This window comes from Capsicum annuum, chromosome 1 (assembly GCF_002878395.1).
Source record: "Capsicum annuum cultivar UCD-10X-F1 chromosome 1, UCD10Xv1.1, whole genome shotgun sequence".
In the NCBI taxonomy this organism is placed as follows: domain Eukaryota; kingdom Viridiplantae; phylum Streptophyta; class Magnoliopsida; order Solanales; family Solanaceae; genus Capsicum; species Capsicum annuum.
In genome coordinates this window covers 202202965-202223805 of record NC_061111.1, presented here as the reverse complement: position 1 = coordinate 202223805, position 20841 = coordinate 202202965, and the positions used below count along the sequence as shown (strand labels likewise).

General features: G+C 36.3%; 1 long non-coding RNA gene across 1 annotated transcript; it reads right to left on the bottom strand.

Moving 5' to 3' along the window:
• Positions 1-5253: 5253 nt before the first annotated feature.
• On the bottom strand, positions 5254-6730 carry LOC107854405. Its single transcript, XR_007047917.1, has 3 exons — positions 6522-6730; positions 5777-5814; positions 5254-5544 (listed from the first exon to the last, which is right to left on the bottom strand). It is a non-coding gene; the product is annotated as an uncharacterized LOC107854405 (long non-coding RNA).
• Positions 6731-20841: the final 14111 nt, after the last annotated feature.

Sequence of the window (20841 nt, the reverse complement as noted above, 5' to 3'; positions counted from 1 at the left end):
TCAAAAACAAAAACCCTAAGCTCCTACATCCAACTTCAAGAACCTCCAAAGTTCACCATTAATTCTGCAAATTTATTCAAGATTCCAAGTTCCTAGTTCAAGAACTCCAAGAACCATCATTCAAAGGCACGATTAACATCTCAAAATGAGTATCGATCTAAAGTTCATCATTCAAGGTATGTGGGGTTTTTCAACAAGAACTCTCTTTCATTCTTGTGCCCAAAAGTAATTTTCTTTACAAAGGCATGATTTTTATTTGATTTTTACAAATTTGAAGCATGAACCCATATCTTATGATGATCATTATGAAATCTTGATGCTTATGATTTTGAGAGATGAATTTACATGTGTGGAGATATAAAGCATGAATCTTGAACGATATTTCTCACGATTTTGATATTTGGGTCGTGAATCCCCATTGGAAATTGTGATTTTTTTTTTATAAAGTGTGTGTTATAAGCACGTTGATGTTGAATACTTGAGATATTTTGAATGATTTGACCTTTTGGTCTTAATGGAGTTGTTTTGAACTCGAGTATGAAAGAAATCCACAACGTGGTTGATTTTTATAGATGGGAAACATGATGGCTTCCGATGTATAGTTATATATTACTGAAATTATTTTGTTGTGGATTGTCCTTGAAATGATCTGAGCTAAGTCTGGGATAAATCCTTAGCACCGAGTGGGAGGTATAAAGTGACCTTACTTCCCTAGAACTACGTGCCCCCGTAGGAGTGAGCCTGAGGCTGATTTATATAGTGATCACTAGTTTGTGTGGATTTGATATCGTTAGTCCTACTCAGATGGCAAGGATTGGATAGATCTCCCAGTGTGTGTGTGTTTCCTTGTGTCTATGGTGAATGGTGAAGTGATTTGAAAGTGGAATTGTGAAAGTTATTCTTTCGAAAGATTTAAATGACATTTATATTATGAGAATTGATACTCTTGATGAACTGAAAGTGATTGACAAATTATATGATGACTCACATGTGTTATTATACTTATTTCATCTTCTCATGATTATGATGATTTTCTTCGGTCAATGTGAGTCTTTCATACATCCTGCATATATCTTATAAATATTTATGATGATGATGTTTATAAAAATGCATACACCCCCATATACTCTGTTCCTTTCCATAGTACTGACCTACATCTTCGGATGTAGGTTGCATTTTCTTAAAATGTAGGTTCAGGTGCTTAGTTCGAGGTTCAACAGTGATTCTTCGGGCATGCTATTCTACATCCTCTATTGTGGTGAGTCCTCATGTTTCGAGGACGTGATTTCTGATATTGGTTTCACTTAATTGTTTACATTTGATAATTGAGTATGAGTCAGTTGGGGCATGTCTCAATGGCTCGCTGATTTTATTAATTTTCTTAGAGGCTTGTCAGACTAGTATAGATGTTAGGAGTTGACTAATAAGTCGTATTTTGTTATCTTTCTGAAATTCTTTTATTCTTGGATGATGATTACTCTGTTGATATTTGAGGGTTATTTATGGAAACCCCGTTGATTTTTGTTGAACTGAATAAAAATTGCTCAAAGGGTTAGCTTGGGGCTAACGTAGCCTCAAGCACCGTGTGATGCTTCGGGACCCATTTTTGAGGCGTTACACTTGGGCAGGTTTATTCTCATGAAATAGCCCACTCTTGTAGCCTCAGACGTAACAGATATAGAACCAATATCTTTCGACTATTTAGTCTGTGTGGCTATTAACTGTGCAAACGTATGAATGGACTGTCTAAATTCTACATTAGATACCTCTCTCTCACTAGGCTAGGTGTGGTTAGTCCCCATTGGAGGAGCTTTGGGTGCCCTAGGTGGGCTGGCCTGAGAAGGTGGGACTGCCGAAGTAGCATCAATCTCTAGAGTCTGAGCTCTGTTTTGGTTCCTCATCCCATGAGTGGGATGGACCTTATCTATTTGCATATTCTGATCGATAATACGACGGGGAGGCATGGCTGCTTTTCTAAAATACAAGAGATCACATGATTAGGGGGCAAATTAGACTCGAAGGGACGAACTAAATTACAAAGAAGGGAAATATTCCTAAATGCCTAGAAGCCTCCTTCTTATAAGTGTAGTGCGCTACACACCCATAAATAAGACTCTACCCGATGCAATTTTGCAGACACCCTGGGACCATGAATCATGCTATGATACTAAGTTTGTCACGATCAGAACTAGGGCCTAGCCATGACGGACATCCCGAACCATGAAGGCCCGGACGTCCAACTCTATCCGATAATCATGCACAACATTCATATAAATAAAAAAGATGTGGAAATATCATCTGATACGAAAATATGGCCATACTCTGGATTCAATTTAACCATAAGGAATGAAATCCGAAATCAACTAAACAACATCTGGAATAGTTTGCGAAATCTCTACTACATGATCTAAAGATAACTGTTTGAAAAGCTGGGACAAGGCCCCAGTATACCAATACAACGAAACAACATAATCTGAAATAACAGGCCTTCTGGAACAAAGAAGGCTCACCGCTGCATGGATCACTTCTCTTTGGAATACCCTACTGATTAGCTGGATCCCTAGACTAAGCCTGGATCACTTCTCTATGGAATACCCTACTGATTAGCCGGACCCCTAGACTAAGCCTGCGAACCTGGGATATAGGGGGTCAATACAATTGTACTGGTACGCAGAGCAAATCCAAAATAATAATTTATATTCAATATATATGAGAGCAATTTAGAACAGTTCATAAACATATCATTTGGTAAGAAATCACATGGGCATTTTTGTAAGACTCTTATAAATCATCTGAACTCGGTGACACTTTTTGTTTTACTTTTGCGGTAGGTAGTATACCCTAAAGCTCTAAAATTCCATGGGCTATATGAAATCCTCCATTGACTCGGCGGGGAAGCCCCCAACCCAAGTGTGCCGCAATGGTTTAAGTCTCTGACTCTGCTACACCACACGGCGTTGCCAGCGTAAAATAATATACCCGGATCGGCAAATCACAATTTCAGGCTAAGAGTTACTTGAACTCAAGACTTCTTTAGGTAACCACCTAACCCTCTTTAAGCCCATTTTTAATCCTTTAAAGCATACATTCTCTGAAAACATATTCTGAAAATATACTCTGTTATGGTATACATGATTATGGTATCGTCATACCATTGACTTTCAAGTCACATCTCTGAGCCATTATTGGCATATAGTAATATCTTTTTCAAAACGTAAATCTGAGACCTCCATATCAATAAATCATTTCAAGAAACTCTTTCTTCAAGCACGTGTAAACATATGCAAGAAACTCTCTTTTTCATCGTTTCAAATATACAAGGTGGTCATGTCAAAGATATTAATCACATGAAGTTCTTTTTAAGACAAGGACGAAATCATATCAAGAAAATTCCTCTCATCATCATCAAAATTATGTTAAATAATTGAATATTGAAAAGATGCCCTTAAAACATTAAACAAGCATCTCAAATCATTCCCAACAAGTTCATTAGCTCTAAATCATCAAAGAGAGGTATTTCAATAATAAATCTCTCTATCAAATCTTCAACACCATACATATTTATATAGGTTTAAATCAATTTAAGGAGGAAAGGCCTAATGACCAAATCAACAATACAATTAAACGTTCATAATGCATAATAAATTCATGTATTTCAAAACCCCTTTCTAAAATTCAAGCTTGATAATCTTTAAATCATGTTCTAGCGTTTACAAGCCCATGTAGTTTTTAGGATAAACCTCACGTACCTCGATTTAGAAATTTGATGAGTGATTCTTGAAGCCTACAATTTGGTAATTCCAAATCTTCAATCAGTTTCAAAAAACCACGGTTGAATTTGAGTTAATTGGGTTTTTTGTTTAAAACCCTAGAGAGTGGTCTTGTGAATTTTTGAAGAAAATATGAATAATGTGGTCACTTGAGAGTATAATCCTGTGTTTAAGCTGATAAGGGAGTAGAAAATACTTAATATACCCTTAATGAGATGGAATAAAATATAACTGGGAGCTCAATTTTATGGGCCACCGCAACGCGCCACTATCGTGATGGCTTACTAGAAATTGACGAACGGGATTCTTGGGGTCACCGCGATGTGGATCCTTCGCATTGTCCCACTGGTTGGCACCTAAAACTTTAGCGTGATGCGCCACAATCGCGCTAGGTTACTAGAATTTGACAATTGTTAAATAGACCCCCTTCGCGACGCGCCAAGTACCAAAATGATGGTGTTTTTCGACTAGGACTTAAATTTCCCATAATTGTTTGCCCGGGTATCGGATTTGGGAAAATCTTATATCGACGGAAAACTCATTTAATTTCCCACTTGATAGAGAGTAAAAATTAAGGAAATTCTATATGGTTTAAACTTTACTCACTTAGAAAGTCAAAATAAATGAGACTAACTCATGGACAATTTGGCGGGGTGTTACAGTAGCCGTAATACCAACTTCCATTCCACTTTCTACCATAATATCTACATCGCCTCTTCCGATAATTAGCTACTAAATAGAAGCTGTGATTGGCACTTGCACAAGCCAGTGAAATAGAGTAATTAGTTTCTATTGGTCCAGTGTTTATAGATAATAGTGTTGGTCCCATGTTAGTGATTCAGTAAGGAATGAAATATGGACTGATTTTCTTGTATCTCTTTGTACAAGTCTTCCAGCCCATCACTGGAAACATTTAAACCACCCATGCCTTAACCAACCACGACACTAATCCTCATTTTCACCATCTGCACCACACAAATACAAGAATCTCTCCTCACATTTATGCTTTTGATCATTTTACAACTCAAAAAGTTGTGCTACCAATTAATAAACTCACAATTTCAAGAACTTGTTGGCTAAGCGGGCCATTTTTTCAGCAACAAAGGAATATCTCAAGTAGTTACCTAAATGATGATCATTCTTTCTGTCTGTGTATCCTTCAACAGAGAAATAACGAACTTGTCCCGAAAAAGGCCTAATTGAGTAGCTTGAGGTGGCAAACCTATCTATTCAATAGATTTCACTGTCCTATATGTAACAAAAAAGCATTGTAGCTTTATGACATATAAAAGCAAAAGAAAAATCCTAAAAGAGGACTTGCTAATAACTGTACAAGGCATAGGAGATTGCAGCCAAGGGAATTGATGATAGGTGAAGAACAATCACTTCTAGATAGGTGCTGAAATCGAGTTATCAATAGATTGTCTATCGCCTTCTTTCTTGCAAGCTTCTTCGTTAATTAACACTCTGTGCAAAATAGATATTTTCTCAAATAAATTTTAGATTCTTATCCAACAAAACAAATCACATGTATACATAGATTACTTCAATAAGTGATGCATCATCCTCTAATGGAGGATCCATAGCGAGAGAATTCACTTGAGTGCTTTAATGAATCATCCTACTATAACATTAGTCCTTCAATCCTGATGAAAGCACCCAAATCACTCTCTTAAAAAATTGTGATACACAGTGGTCTAGCCATGCACATAAATTGAAGAAATACATTAATTGTACTATTGTTGTCTCCCCAAAGTTAACTGTGCCTTATATCCTGAAGAAGATAACAAAAGAACCAAATATTAGAGGGAGTTGTACATTATTTTCACAATCAAAAATGGTTTGTACTGAATAAAAATACCCTTGAACACGATGTACAAGACTTAAAAGGGGCATCAATCATAATAAAGTTTAAATTTGTCGAAAAGTCTTAATATACTACTTCCATTTTCATCCTTGGTACTTCATTCCCATTTCATATGTGATTTCTCAAAATTAGTGTTTACCTCCATTAAGTTGCACTTTATAGCAGCCGTATATAACCCTGCGCCAAATACCAAGTCCTATTAATGTTGATTGCATCGACATCATAACATAAAAGGGAGAGGGAGAGTTAAGTTATGATCATTAGATGTTGTAGCTTCCATCTTGCTAATCAGTCCAAGATAGATATACCTATAGGCATATAATCAATTAGACGATACTCCTTCTTCCTTATAAAATATATATAATGACATGAGAATATACCAAGAATGCTTTTTCAAAATTATTATGTCACAGATATTATTGAAGATGCGAGGCACTTGCCTCCTAGGAAAGCAACTACAGTACATAAAGTTTGTCTCCAGAGTATAGTATCTATATGATAATGGATAATACTCTTTCCCTTTTCATGAGATTTCAGAAAGTGGATAAGTAAGACCTTGTGTCCAAATGCTAAGCTATTTTCTAATTCAAACAACATAAAACAATTTTAGGGTTATTTTTAAAATTGTTAAGATAAAAGATAAAATGCTCATACATGGACAGACCAAACAAAATTATATTACGTTAATAGGTTTTCCATAAAAAGCAGCACCAACATAAATCCTAATCATCAGGAAGACTAATTTATATCATTCTGACTATAGAATCATCACAAGATCCACAAAACAATATTAGAATGATATTCGTAGTTGAGAACATAAGAAGTCAAAAAACTAAGGTCGATACAAAAGTATTTTTCTATCAAAGCACAAAAGTTGTTCCTACCATAAGAAATTTCTACATAGATTCATTAAGCAGAGGTAATCTCTCTGACTAATTTCCTTAGCATGCCACAAGGAAGCAGGGTAAGAAGACAAGAAAATTAAATAAGAATAATACAACAATTTTCTTGAAATTCATCCAAAGAGAAGGGTGTGAAAATAAAACAATGTGAAAGAGAAATTGCAAAATTTATGATTTCAATTCCTAGAGAAGCAGACAGAGAAAAACTTGTTGATGGAGAAGTATATGAATGTTTGGTTGTGAATTTTAGCGAAGGAGTACGACTATTGGCTTGGAATATTTGTCGGATGTTTGGTTGTTACTTTTAGTGAAGGAGTACGACTGTTTGCTTGGGATATTTGTAGGGCGTTGCTTTTTAGGATTTTTTAAAAATTAAATAGGCATTTTAAATTAGTAAGAGGGGTAGTTTATTAATTTCACTTTATGTTTTTTGAGTTGGTGCTTTTAGGGTATATATATATGTAAAATTTAAAAAAGTGGACAATTCGTAGCATATTTAAAGAATAAAAAATTATGTTGAAAGAAGTAAATACTACTAATAGGTCATGGTTTTATGATGAGATGAAAAAGAACAAAAAAAATCACCTATTTCTTTTTTCCACATCTTCATTAGATAACTTTGATTCATTCAATTTAATGACTTGAAGAAGCTTTAAAATTTTGAGGATTTTTTCTAAAAAAGCATCAAAATGGTTTTTATTCGATTTGGATCTCATTTTTAACTCTTTTTTGCGTGGTTTGTCAGCTGTAGATTCCTTTAACATTGGAGAATGAATTTATAAAATAAAATTTTGATTTTACCCTTTTCATTTTGAACTCATTTTCGAATTTTTTTGGACCCAACTCAAATATGGGTAATATGGATATCATTAACTTTGTTTTAATGTGTAGATATTTGTTTGAATGTTGTAGTTGATTTCGAGGTTGTTCTAAAGAGGAAAGATCTATGTTAAAGCACTTTAATCTTGAATTTCATTATTTTGAGGTAGGTTACGACTTAATATCTTTAAGATTTAGTTTGGTAGTAAATAAATAGGTAAAACATGCTATGGGTTGGGAAAATAATTGTGGAGTTTATATTTCAAGCTAATTATACTATTGTGTGCCGGTGTGGGTCTTTATTTGACATCATTTTGGCTTTATATATGCATTTAAGTACCTTTATTTTAGATATAATGCCCGTGCGGGGGTTTGATTTGTTACTATAGGCCTTATTGAGAACCAATTACCTTTATCAAGATAGTAATGCCTGAGTTAGGGGTTGATATGATACTAATGATGTCTTACATGCATATTTATTCGGATGGTGCCTATTTAGAGTTAATAATCATGAGTTCTGGACATATTGATTTAATTTTTTGGCTCACATATACATGTGTTGAACGGATTGGATATCTTCATACTGATTTAGTTGTGAGTATTACATCCTCATTCCATACATATATGTTCATGAGATACTGGTGCCACTGAGGAACATTATTTTTGAAAGAAAATGAGATATTTTTTATAAAGACCCTCTCTGTGAACAAGAGTCAAAGAGGTCGTTTGAGATATGAGTTATAGTATATGGGTTTCAAACCCTCCATGGTTCCTATCATGGGAGCTGCGAGCTTAGTAGGTGTATACTGAAAGTCGTGAGGATGTTTACTATTCATTCTATCATCATTGTATTGCATTGCATATGCATCTTTCACGATTCTTTAGTTTTTCCTTCACTTTGTATACTTATCTTGTTTTGTTTGAATATATAAATTAGAACAATTAGTGGAGATGGTTTGATCTACAGTTTGGAAACTTTTCTATTTACAAGTGTTGTGCTCATCGTTTTCCTTACTTACATTATTTTTTGTCTGTCTTAGTCGGGCTATGATATATACCGATTACAAGTCGACCGTACTCACCCTTACTGCTCCCTTTTGGTGTAGATCCTAATTCAAGTATGACATGTAGTGATTTATCTTTTTTTAGAGACTGTGATTGAGGTACTTGGTTTCTCTAGGGACTAGAGTTGACTTCTGGACCTTCGTTTACTTTTAATATGTCTTTACTTATTTTTGGAGACAGACGCTGCACCTTTCCTATATTCAGATGATGTATTAGATGCTATACAATTATGACACCAGATTTTGAAAATGTTATGTTATTTCTTTCAAACTTTCACATTATTTATGTTTTAAGTTGGCCTGCCTTCGTTCTAAAAGTATCATCCTATTATAAGTGTTACTCTTTGAGAATTTCTTTGCTTTTTGAGTGATTGGCTTATTAATCAAGTTTGGGCCGCAAAAAGATTCATCAGACCTCGTTTTTAGGGCATGACAATATATGACAAAATCATATTTATAAAATCTGACAACTACTCATGAATACAAGCTTTGACAATTTTAAGAAGAAATAAATTGACCATAATTCACCAAGTAATTTAGTTTCTCTAAAACAAACACTCAAAATTTTCTTCAAAAATGGAGGAACTTCAAGATGATCTGTTGCTTGCATGTTTAGTGAAACTTCACAGATTACACATGTCACGACCCAAGCCGAGGCTCTGGCCACAATGGGCATCCTAAACTGTGAAGGCCCGAGAGACTCCTTAGCATGTAATCAAAAGCATAAGTAATATGAAATGGAAGTACGGAAGATAAACTGAAAACATGATAGTCCCATAATCAAATTTAAAACTTCATAACATCAAACATAAGAAAACCCAAATCCAATTTAAAACATTCTATGAAGCCTCTACTGAATTGAACATACTAGTCTATCTAAACTGGACAAGGCCCTCGGTCAGACCGTAAAACTAAAAAGGAACCAACACATGGGAAAGATGCCTTTTGAAGTAAGGGAGGATCACTAACTCTGGATGTCTAGAAATAATCTACTATTTATCGGGACCACGGGACTGTGCCTCAGAACCAGAAATATAGGGGGTCAATACTCAAAAGTACAGGTATGGATAACAATCCAAAAATAGCACATACTTCATGTAAAATAAGTAAGAGAATTTTGAAAAAAATTTATCATAATACATATATAAAAACACATGGTCTTAATGTAAAAGGCTTCAATTCACATTTTTAAAGCATTGAATCAACTCTTTGCTTTAGTTCTGAGCTACACGGTGCACCCTACATTTCTAAAATTCCATGGGCTATATGGAATCCGCCCTTGACTTGGAGGCCAAGCCCCAATCTATATTTGCCGCAAGGATTGGAGTATCAGTAAGAGGGGACATGTAAGATCACCAAGCAGGGTGCCATAATCCCCCAATTAGGTTAACATGTCATAGTAGTGCACAAGATAACAAAGTAAAGCTCCTAACCATAGTCCTAAATTGGGATGAGATGAATCAAAAGTATACAAGATCACAAAGCAGTCGGCAAATCACGGTTTCGAGCTATGAGTTATTTGAATTTATGCCTTCTTTGGATAACCATCTAACTCTGTTTAAGCCCTATTTTAGCCTATATAACCATGTTTCATGCTTGTAAACATTCTTTTCTTTCATATTAAGGGAAAATTTGTGATTAGGTATCATCATACCTAGACTTGCATGTCATATCATATCATACATATCATATCCGTTGTTATTCGAAAATACATTAATGACCACCAAAAGATTTGCACAATGTATGAGAGTTCTTATTCCAGTAGCACATGAAAAATTATGCAAAAACAACATATTTTCAAGCTTTCAACATAAGGTTGCCAACTCTTTCATAAATCGCATGCAACTCTTTTATTTAACACAAAGAGGACATATATAATAAGAAAACACCCTCTCATCAAATCATAACCAACGTCAAGTCCGGAAATGATAGTAAAAATATTTGACTCATACTTTAGGACATACAATTTAACAACCCATAACGTGTTAAATCAAATAAATTTCACATTCAGAAATTTCATGAATTTTGCTCTCATATTGTGTAACACCTCGTACTTTCGGGCTAATTTTGAACCCTCTTTCCTACATTTATATACCCAAACCCAATTATTTCTACTTATATATAAGAGTGAATAACATTTACTTAGTGTGGGAACATCCTTGAATATGAACATACGTCATAAAAAACTCCTAGCTCAAAAGTTAAATTGAGCATTTTCCTATCGATTGACTCTTAGTTGATGATTTTACATGAATAAACTTCCATATACCATTTGTCCTTGAATATAAAGAGTTATGTGGCCTACTATATATCAAATTAAATCCAGTCGAGTTTTCTTTCCAACGCCACCAACCTTTCGCCAATCCGAGTCTGAAGTCAAAAGTTATGAGTGTTTGAATGAGGCACTATCCAGGGTATGCAATGGCCATGCACCGTAAAGAAATCACCTAAGCACACTGCCTTAGCTATTCAATGGCCATGCGATGCAAACCTTAAGGTTTGCCTTGGCCATGCGACACATAGCCTATCCGGGGCGTAAAAAAGTGCTTTGTTTGATTTATATTAAGGGCATAAAGGTCTTTTATTATCCCATAACCATTCCTAAACCTCTTTGGATGGATATTAAGACTTAAAACTATTATTTTCACTTCTTAAAAATCCCCAAGTCATCTTCCTTAAGCATAAGAAGAGAAAAAACCTAGGGTTTGGAATTTCAAGCTTCAAAGGTCTATTTTCTCCACATTTTCGTCATTGCAAGGTATATGGGACCATCCTAAGCCTCATGGGCATAAATTTACTATTTTAAACAAGATTTAAAGGTATATATTTATGCATATGAAATGGGTTTCAAAAGTATTAATGAACATGCATTGAAAATTTTGTAGAAATTGTGGTGTGGTTCCCTAAATTTGAAATGTTTTCATGCGTGCATGTGTTATTAAGTTTAAGAAGTTATATAAGAGCATGATTTATGGAATTTCCTCTCTTGTTATGAAATTCATTATCTTAATATGTTGAGGTTTTTTATACAAATGGCTGAAAGCTTGAGTTTAAATGTTTCACTATCAATTATGGATTTGAATCTCTTTACAGTGAATGAAAGGGTGTTTTATTAATTTATAAATGTTGTGGTGTTATGATAATGAACTATATGCAATTATTGAAAAAGATGACCATCGTATGTTAGAGTAATAAAAAGAGAGTGTTTTGGCATAAGTTTTCATATGCTTTTGAATTATGAACTCTCACGTGGTGTTAAATATTTTGGGTGGTCATTAATATGCTTTGAAATAAGAAAGGTTTTAGATATGATGTTGTATAAAATGAAGGATTTGTATGTCTATGTATGACGATACCCTGTTATAATGTGCCCTAAGCATAATAAGAAGAGAACTATTTATAAGAAGGAAGTATGAATTAAAGAGACTAAAATGGGGCTTAAAGAGAGTTAGATGAATACCCAAAGAAGGCATGAGTTCAGATAACTCATTGCCCAAAACTGTATTTTGCCAACAAGGTTTTTTATTTTACCCTTAAATAGGGGATTATGCTGGCGAGGTGTAATACCCCGGGAAATTTTTCGTTGAAATTTTGTGCGTAAACGTGTTGGGTTCTATCTTCTAGAATGAATTACAAATTTTTCGTGTGGAATGTCTTAGATTATGACCCACCATTGCATAGAGTATCGAATAATCTTTCCAACGATATGTGGATCATCCAAAACGAACACCCGAGCGACGACTTATGAACATTCCAATCAAATCGTGAATAGTAGTGAACAGTAAAACGTGCAGGAAAAAGTACTGAGGCCTGGCGTATTTTTTCTCCAAATTTAAATGATCATAAATCCTTTTACATAATGATCTGGGTGATCTACTATATATCAAAGGAAAGCTCTGCGAGTCCTCTTTCCAATGAAATTGGTTTCATCCAATTTGCCTATCGGAGCAAAAAGTTATGGTCGATCTACTTCAGCCTATCAAAAGTGAATTTTTGGGTCAAATTCAAATGATCATAACTCCTCGTACACAATGATCTAGGTGAGATACTATATATCAACGGAAATATATGAGAGTCCTCTTTCTAATGAAACTGGTTTCATCCAATTTGGATATCGGAGTAAAACGTTATAGTTGATCTACTTCAAACTATCAAAACAGTCCACCAAAGGATAGATCCGATAATTATTGGATTTTTAGGGGCGTTTTGGTCATTCCCCCTCACCTAAAATACGTCCAAACCCTATATAAAATTCTATTAGAAGCATTATATGTTATATTTCATCAAATTCCCTCAAAAAGAAAACCCTAACCTCCTACATCCAACTTCAAGAACCTGCAAAGGTCACCATTAATTCTGCAAATTTACTCAAGATTCTAAGTTCCTAGTTCAAGAACTCTAAGAACCATCATTAAAAGGCACGATTAACATCTCAAAAATGCCTATCGATCTAAAGTTCATCATTCAAGGTATGTGGAGTTTTTCAATAAGAATTCTCTTTCGTTCTTGTGCCCAAAAGTAATTTTCTTTACAAAGGCATAATTTTTATTTGATTTTTATGAATTTGAAGCATGAAATCATATCTTATGATGATTATTATGAAATATTAATGTTTATGATTTTAAAAGATGAATTTACATGTGTGGAGATATAAAGCATGAATCTTGAATGATATTTATCATGATTTTGATATTTAGGTCATGAATCCCCATTGAAAATTGTGTTTTTTTTAGAAAGTGTGTGTTATAAACACGTTGATGTTGAATATTTGAGATATTTTAAGTGATTTGAACTTTTGGCCTTAATGGAGTTGTTTTGAACTCGAGTGTGAAAGAAATCCACAACGTGGTAGATTTTGATAGATGGGAAGCATGATGGCTCCCGATGTATATTTATATATTACTGAAATTGTTTTGTTGTGGATTGTCTTTGAAATAATCTGAGCTAAGTCCGTGAGAAATCTTTAGCACCGAGTGGGAGATATAAAGCGACCTTACTTCCCTAGAACTATATGCTCCCATAGAAGTGAGCCTGAGGCTGATTTATATAGTGATCACTAGCTTGTCTGGATTTGATATCGATAGTCCTACTCCGATTGAAAGGATAGGATATCTCACCCCAATGTGGGTTGAACGTTGGACACCATGTAGCTCACATGGTTTATGTTGGTTATAGGATCTCCCAGTGTGTATGCGTTTCCTTGTGTCTATGGTGAAAGGTGAAGTGATTTGAAAGTGGAATTGTGAAAGTTATTCTTTCGACAGATTTAAATGATATTTAAATTATGCGAGTTGATATTCTTGATGAACTGAAAGTGATTGACAAATTATATGATGACTCATATGTGTTATTATACTTATTTCATTCTTTCATGATTATGATGATTTTCTTCGGGCAATGTGAGTCTTTCATACATCCTGCATATTTCTTATAAATATTTATGATGATGATGTTTATAAAACTACATACACCCCCATATACTCAGTTTCTCTCCATGGTACTAACCCACATCTTTGAATATGGGCTGCATTTTCTTGGAATATAGGTTTAGGTGCTCAGTTCCAAGTTTGACAGTGATTCTTTGGGCACGCTATTCTACATCCTCTGTCGTGGTGAGTCCTCATGTTCTGAGGACGTGATGTCTGATGTTGATTTCACGTAATTGTTTACATTTGATAATTGAGTATGATTCAGTTGGGGTATGTCTCAATGGCTCGCTGGTTTTATAGATTTTCTTAGAGGCTTGTCAGACTAGTATAGATGTTGGGAGTTGAATAATAAGTCGTATTTTGTTATCTTTCTGAAATTCTTTTATTCTTAGATGATGATTACTCTGTTGATATTTGAGGGTTATTTATGGAAAATCCGTTGATTCATGTTGAACTCAATAAAAATTGCTCAAAGGGTTAGCTTGGGGCTACTCGTAGCCTCAAGCACCATGTGATGCTCCAGATCCCATTTTTGGGGCGTTATAAATTTGGTACTAGAGCCTAAGGTTTGAAGGTGTCCTAGGGAGTCTGACAAGCCACATTAAGTAGAGTCTTGATCATTGGTATGTAGCGCACCACATTTATGAGCAAGAGGCTATAAGATGTTTTAGGAAAAATTGTGATTCTTTCTTTTAGAAGTCTATCATGCTTAAAGTGTCTCTTTCTGCTATTGATTCATGCCCTCCTCTTTCAGAAATATGCCTCCACGTCGAGCAAGAAGAAATAATGATGGTTAGCAACCTCAACCCGCTGACCCATTGAATGAAAACGTGTCTCATGCTGAATTTTGGGCAGCCTTTTAGGTGCTGGCCTAAGTTGTTACTGCAAATGTTCAGGCCAACCCGGCCCCCGCTCCACAGCAGCAGGGAGGTAATTCAGCTGCTGCCAGGATCTGTGACTTTATGCGGATGAATCCATCGGAATTCTATGGGTCTAAGTCTGATAAGGATCCACGGTTATTTCTAGAGAAGGTATGGAAGATTACTCAGGTGATGCATGTATCTGAGGAACATAGTATGGAGTTGGTTGTGTATAGGTTGAAAGATCTTGCTCATGACTGGGTTGTTGCTTGGAGGAAAGGTAGAGGTGAGGGAGCTGTCCCTACAACTTGGCAAGAGGTCCAGGATGCATTCCTGGATAAGTTTTTCCCTTTGGAGATAAGGGAGGCAAAAGTAGAAGAGTTTATGAACCTGCGACAGGGCTCTATCACTGTTAGGGAGTACTGTCTAAAGTTCAATTAGTTAGCCAAGTATGATCCTGACTTAGTGGCTGATAATCAGGCTAGTATGATTCAGTTTGTGACTTGAGTGTCTAGTTATGTGGTTAAGGAGTGTAGGTCTGCTATGCTGAATAGTGAGATGAATCTTTCTAGGCTGATGACTCATGCCCAATCGAGTGAGGTAGATAAGATTAAGGAAAGAGATAGAATGAGAGGGAATAAGAGAGCTAGGTCCGAGTAGCACGGACAGGGTCAGACTAGATCGCAGAGAGGGAGTCGCCCTCAGTATCAGGATCATTTATCTATGCTAGCAATATCATCTGCTAGTGCTCCCATGCCTAGAGGTAGGTAGGAGCAAGGTAGCAGGTCATATCCATCTAGGTTCCAGTACAGTACTGGCAGTAATCCAAATCGTCCCCTGTGTCCTAAGTGTGGTAGGGCTCATTTGGGTGAGTGTTGGGGTGAGAAGAGGGGTTATTTTCGATATGGTGACATGGGTCACAGAGTTAGAGATTTTCCATAGGATGGACAAGGGTGTTGTGACTATCAGCCTCAGACCCAGACTCAGACTGTTAGTGCTCCAGTTCCAGCGACTCGCCTAGCCCCAGCTCAGGGCGCCTCTTCTAGAAATGCTGGCGAGCAGCAGCAGAATAGATTCTATTCTTTACCATCCCACCAGGAACAGGAGGACTCTCCTGATGTTGTTACTGGTATGCTTTGTATATTTTAGTTTGATGTGTATGCTTTGTTGGATCCTGGATCTAGTTTCTTATATATTACACCTTTGATTACTGTGAATTTTGAAATGAGTCCTGAGATTATTCTTGAGCCTATCCTAGTTTCTACCCCAGTGGGGGATTCGATTGTTGCCCAGAAAATGTATAAAAAGTGTCCTGTTACCATTCTTCATAGAGTCTTGTTGGCTAATCTGATTGAGTTAGACATGGTAGATTTTGATGTTATTCTGGGTATGGATTGGTTGTATTCTTCCTATGCCTCTATTGATTGTCGGATCTGAATGGTCAAGTTTCAGTTTCTGTGTGCATCCGTGTATGAGTGGTCTGGGAATTCTGTGTCACCAAAGAGTCATTTTATCTCTTACCTCAAAGCTAGAAAGCTTATTTCCAAAGGGTGTATTTACTATTTGGTTAGAGTCAAAGACACTAAGTCTGAGACTCCAACTCTCCAGTCTGTTAATGTCGTCAATGAGTTTTCTGATCTCTTTCCGAATGATCTCCCAGGGATACCTCCTGATAGAGAGATAGAGTTCGGGATTGATCGTCTTCCTGATACTCAACCCATTTCTATTTCTCCTTACCGTATGGCCCCTGCAGAACTTAAGGAGTTGAAAGAGAAACTCAAAGATCTACTAGATAAGGGTTTCATAAGGCCCAGTGTTTCTCCTTGGGGTGCTCCTGTGTTGTTTGTGAGAAATAAAGATGGCTCTTTGCATATGTGCAATGATTACCACCAACTAAATAAAGTCACCACCAAAAATAAGTACCCCATTCTGAGAATAGATGATTTGTTTGACCCATTGCAAGGTGCAAGTTATTTCTCAAAGATAGACCTTTGTTCCAGCTATCATCAACTCAAAGTTAAGGAGCGTGACATCCCAAAAACCGCTTTCTGAACTCGTTATGGCCATTTTGAGTTTCTTATTATATCTTTCAGGTTAACTAATGCCCCAACAGCTTTCATGGACCTCATGAATCGAGTGTTCAGACCATATCTGGATAAGTTTGTCATAGTGTTCATCGATGATATACTGGTGTACTCCCATAGTGAGGATGAACATTCTGATCATCTCTGAACTGTCTTACAAACCCTTAGAGATCATAAGTTATTTACCAAGTTCAGTAAGTGTGAGTTTTGGCTAAGGTCAGTTGCTTTTCTAGGTCATATCATTTCTTCCGAGGGTATTAGAGTTGATCCCCAAAAGACATAAGCTGTTAGAAATTGGCCTAGGCATATTTCTCCGACTGATATTCAAAGTTTCTTGGGTTTATCTAGCTATTACTGCCGTTTTGTTTAGGGTTTGTCCTCTATAGCATCTCCTATGACTCGGTTGACCTAAAAGAAAGTAAAGTTCTTGTGGTCCGAATCTTGTGAGAAGAGTTTTCAAGAGTTGAAGACTCGACTCACTTCAGCCCCTATTTTGACTTTACCTGATGGTGTTGATGGTTTTGTGGTGTACTGTGATGCTTCGAGAGTTGGTTTGGGTTATGTATTGATGCAGAATGGTAAGGTGATAGCTTATGCTTCTAGACAGTTGAAACCCAATGAGAAAAATTACCCCACCCGTGACCTTGAGTTGGCTGCTGTTGTGTTTGCTTTGAAAATATGGAGACACTATTTGTATGGTGTCTATGTTGATGTTTTCACTAATCATAAGAGTCTGCAGTATGTGTTTACCCAGAGAGAATTGAATCTTAGGCAGAGATGATGGTTAGAATTATTAAAGGACTATGATATGAGTTTGCTGTACCAACCGAGTAAGGCCAATGGTTTGGTGGATACCCTAAGTAGAGTGTCCATGGGTAGTGTTTTGCATGTGGTAGAAGGTAAGAAAGAGTTGGCTCATGATGTACATCATTTGGCTAGATTGGGGGTTAGGTTTTTTGACTCTGCTGAAGGTAGTATAGGGGTTTAGAGTAGTTCTGAATCCTTCATGGTTTTGAAAGTGAAGGAAAAGCAATACTTAGATGCTAGTTTGGTCAGACTAAAGGAGTCAGTCAAGGACCAAAAAGTAGAGGTTTTCTCCCATGGAGGAGATGGTGTGTTGAGATTGCAGGGTAGATTGTGTGTCTTGAATATTGATGATCTGAGACAGAGGATTATGGCTGAAGTGCACAGGGCGCGATATTCTATTCATCTTAGTGCCACCAAGATGTACCGAGACTTGCGGGAAATCTATTGGTGGAGTGGCATGAAGAAAGATATAGAAGCATTTGTAGCTAAGTGCTCAACATGCCGACAGGTTAAGGTTGAACACCAAAGACCTGGTGGTATGATGCAAGAGTTTAGTATTCCCACCTAGAAGTGGGAAGAGATAAACATGGACTTCGTGATTGGTTTACCTCCTTCCTGACACCATCATGATTCTATTTGGGTTGTGGTTGATAGGTTGACTAAGTCTGCTCATTTCTTTCCTGTTTATACTTCATATACTGCTGAGGATTTCACTAGATTGTATATCCAAGAGCTAGTCAGACTGCATGGAGTTCCCTTGTCTAACATTTTAGATAGGGGTACTCAGTTCACTTCGCAATTTTGGAAAGTTTTTGAGAAGTGTCTTGGTACCCAAGTTCTTTTGAGTTTTGTTTTTCATCCGCAGACCGATGGTCAGGCTGAGTGAACTATCCAGACCTTAGAGGATATGTAAAGAGCATGTGCAATTGACTTTAAGGGACGTTGGGATGATCACTTACCGTTGATAGAGTTTGCTTACTATAACAGTTTCCACTCTAGTATTGGAATGGCTCCGTTTAAAGCCTTATATAGTAAGAAGTGTAGATCACCCATAGGTTGGTTCGAGGTGGGTGAAGCACTTGTGAGTGGTCCTGAGTCGGTATTTGAGGCTATGGAAAAAGTTAAGTTGATTAGGGAAAGGTTGAAAACTGTGCAGAGTCGTCAGAAATCATATGCGGATGTTAGAAGGAGAGACCTTGAGTTTGAAGTTAGTGGTCTAGTGTATGTGAAAATTTCACCCATGTGGGGGGTGAAGAGATTCGAAAAGAAAGGGAATCTTAGTTCCCGTTATGTTGGTCCTTACAAAATTCTTAGCCGTGTTGGTAAGGTAGCTTATGAGGTCGAGTTGCCTTCCGAGTTGTCCTCTGTTCATCCAATATTCCATGTCACCATGCTTAGAAAGCATATTAGCGATGCTGTGGTAGTGGATTCCTCTGTGAGTGCTGACATTCAAGAAGATCTTTCCTTTGATGAGATTCCTGTTGAGATTCTTGATTTCAGTATCCGAAGACTAAGGAATAAAGAAGTTCCCTTGGTCAAGGTGTTGTGGCGAAACCAATCTGTTGAGGGTGCAACTTGGGAAGCTGAGGCGGATATGCGATCCAAGTACCCGCATCTATTTTCTGCGAACTCCAATCAAGCTGAAGGTACCATTCTTTCCTAAATCATGCACTTTTGATAGAAGTTGCAGAAGTTCAGCTGTCATTTATTATGTGTTCAGCTGTAGTTTCTTGAATTTATGCATTCTATGTTGCATTCGGAGTGAGAAACGATGTGGTGATGAGTCTAACCAATGGTTTAAGATATATGCTTTATTCCCTATCTAATCTTGGCATGTCTAGCGTCATTCGAGGATCAATGTTTCCAAGGGGGGATGATGTAATACCCCGGGAAATTTTTCGTTGAAATTTTGTGAGTAAATGTGTTGGGTTCTATCTTCTAGAATGAATTATAAATTTTTCGTGCTGAATGTCTAAGATTGTGACCCACCATTATGTAGAGTATCGAATAAGATTTCCAACGATATGTGGATCATCCAAAACGGACTCCCGAGCGACGAGTTATGAACATTTCGATCCAATCGTGAATAGTAGTGAACAGTAAAAACGTGCAGGAAAAAGTACTGAGGCCTGGCGTATTTTTACTCCAACTTTAAACGATCATAACTCCTTGTACATAATGATATGGGTGATCTACTATATATCAATGGAAAGCTCTGCGGGTCCTCTTTCCAATGAAATTAATTTCATCCAATTTTTCTATTGGAGCAAAAAGTTATGGTCGATCTACTTCAGCCTATCAAAAGTGAATTTTTGGGTCAACTTCAAATGATCATAACTCCTCGTACACAATGATCTGGGTGAGATACTATATATCAATGGAAATATATGAGAGTTCTATTTCTAATGAAATTGGTTTCATCCAATTTGGATATTGAAGTAAAACGTTATGGTTGATCTACTTTAGACTATCAAAATAGTCTACCAATGGACAGATTCGAGAATTATTTGATTTTTAGGGGCGTTTTGGTCATTCCTCCTCACCCAAAATCTGTCCAAACCCTATATTAATGCCTATTAGAAGCATGATATGCTATATTTCATTAAATTCCCTCAAAAAGAAAATACTAAGCTCCTACATCCAACTTCAAGAACCTCCAAAGTTCACCATTAATTCTGCAAATTTATTCAAGATTCCAAGTTCCTAGTTCAAGAACTCCAAGAACCATCATTCAAAGGAACGATTAACATCTCAAAAACGAGTATCGATCTAAAGTTCATCATTCAAGATATGTGGAGCTTTTCAACAAGAACTCTCTTTCCTTCTTGTGCCCAAAAGTAATTTTCTTTACAAAGGCATGATTTTTATTTGATTTTGATGAATTTGAAGTATGAACCCATATCTTATGATGATTATTATGAAATTTTGATATTTATTATTTTGAAAGATTAATTTACATGTGTGGAGATATAAAGCATGAATCTTGAATGATATTTATCATGATTTTGATATTTAGGTCGTGAATCCCCATTGGAAATTGTGTTTTTTAGAAAATGTGTGTTATAAGCACGTTGATGTTGAATATTTGAGATATTTGGAATAATTTGACCTTTTGGTCTTAATGGAGTTGTTTTGAACTCGAGTGTGTAAGAAATCCACAACGTGGTTGATTTTGATAGATGGGAAGCATAATAGCTCCCGATGTATATTTATATATTACTGAAATTATTTTGTTGTGG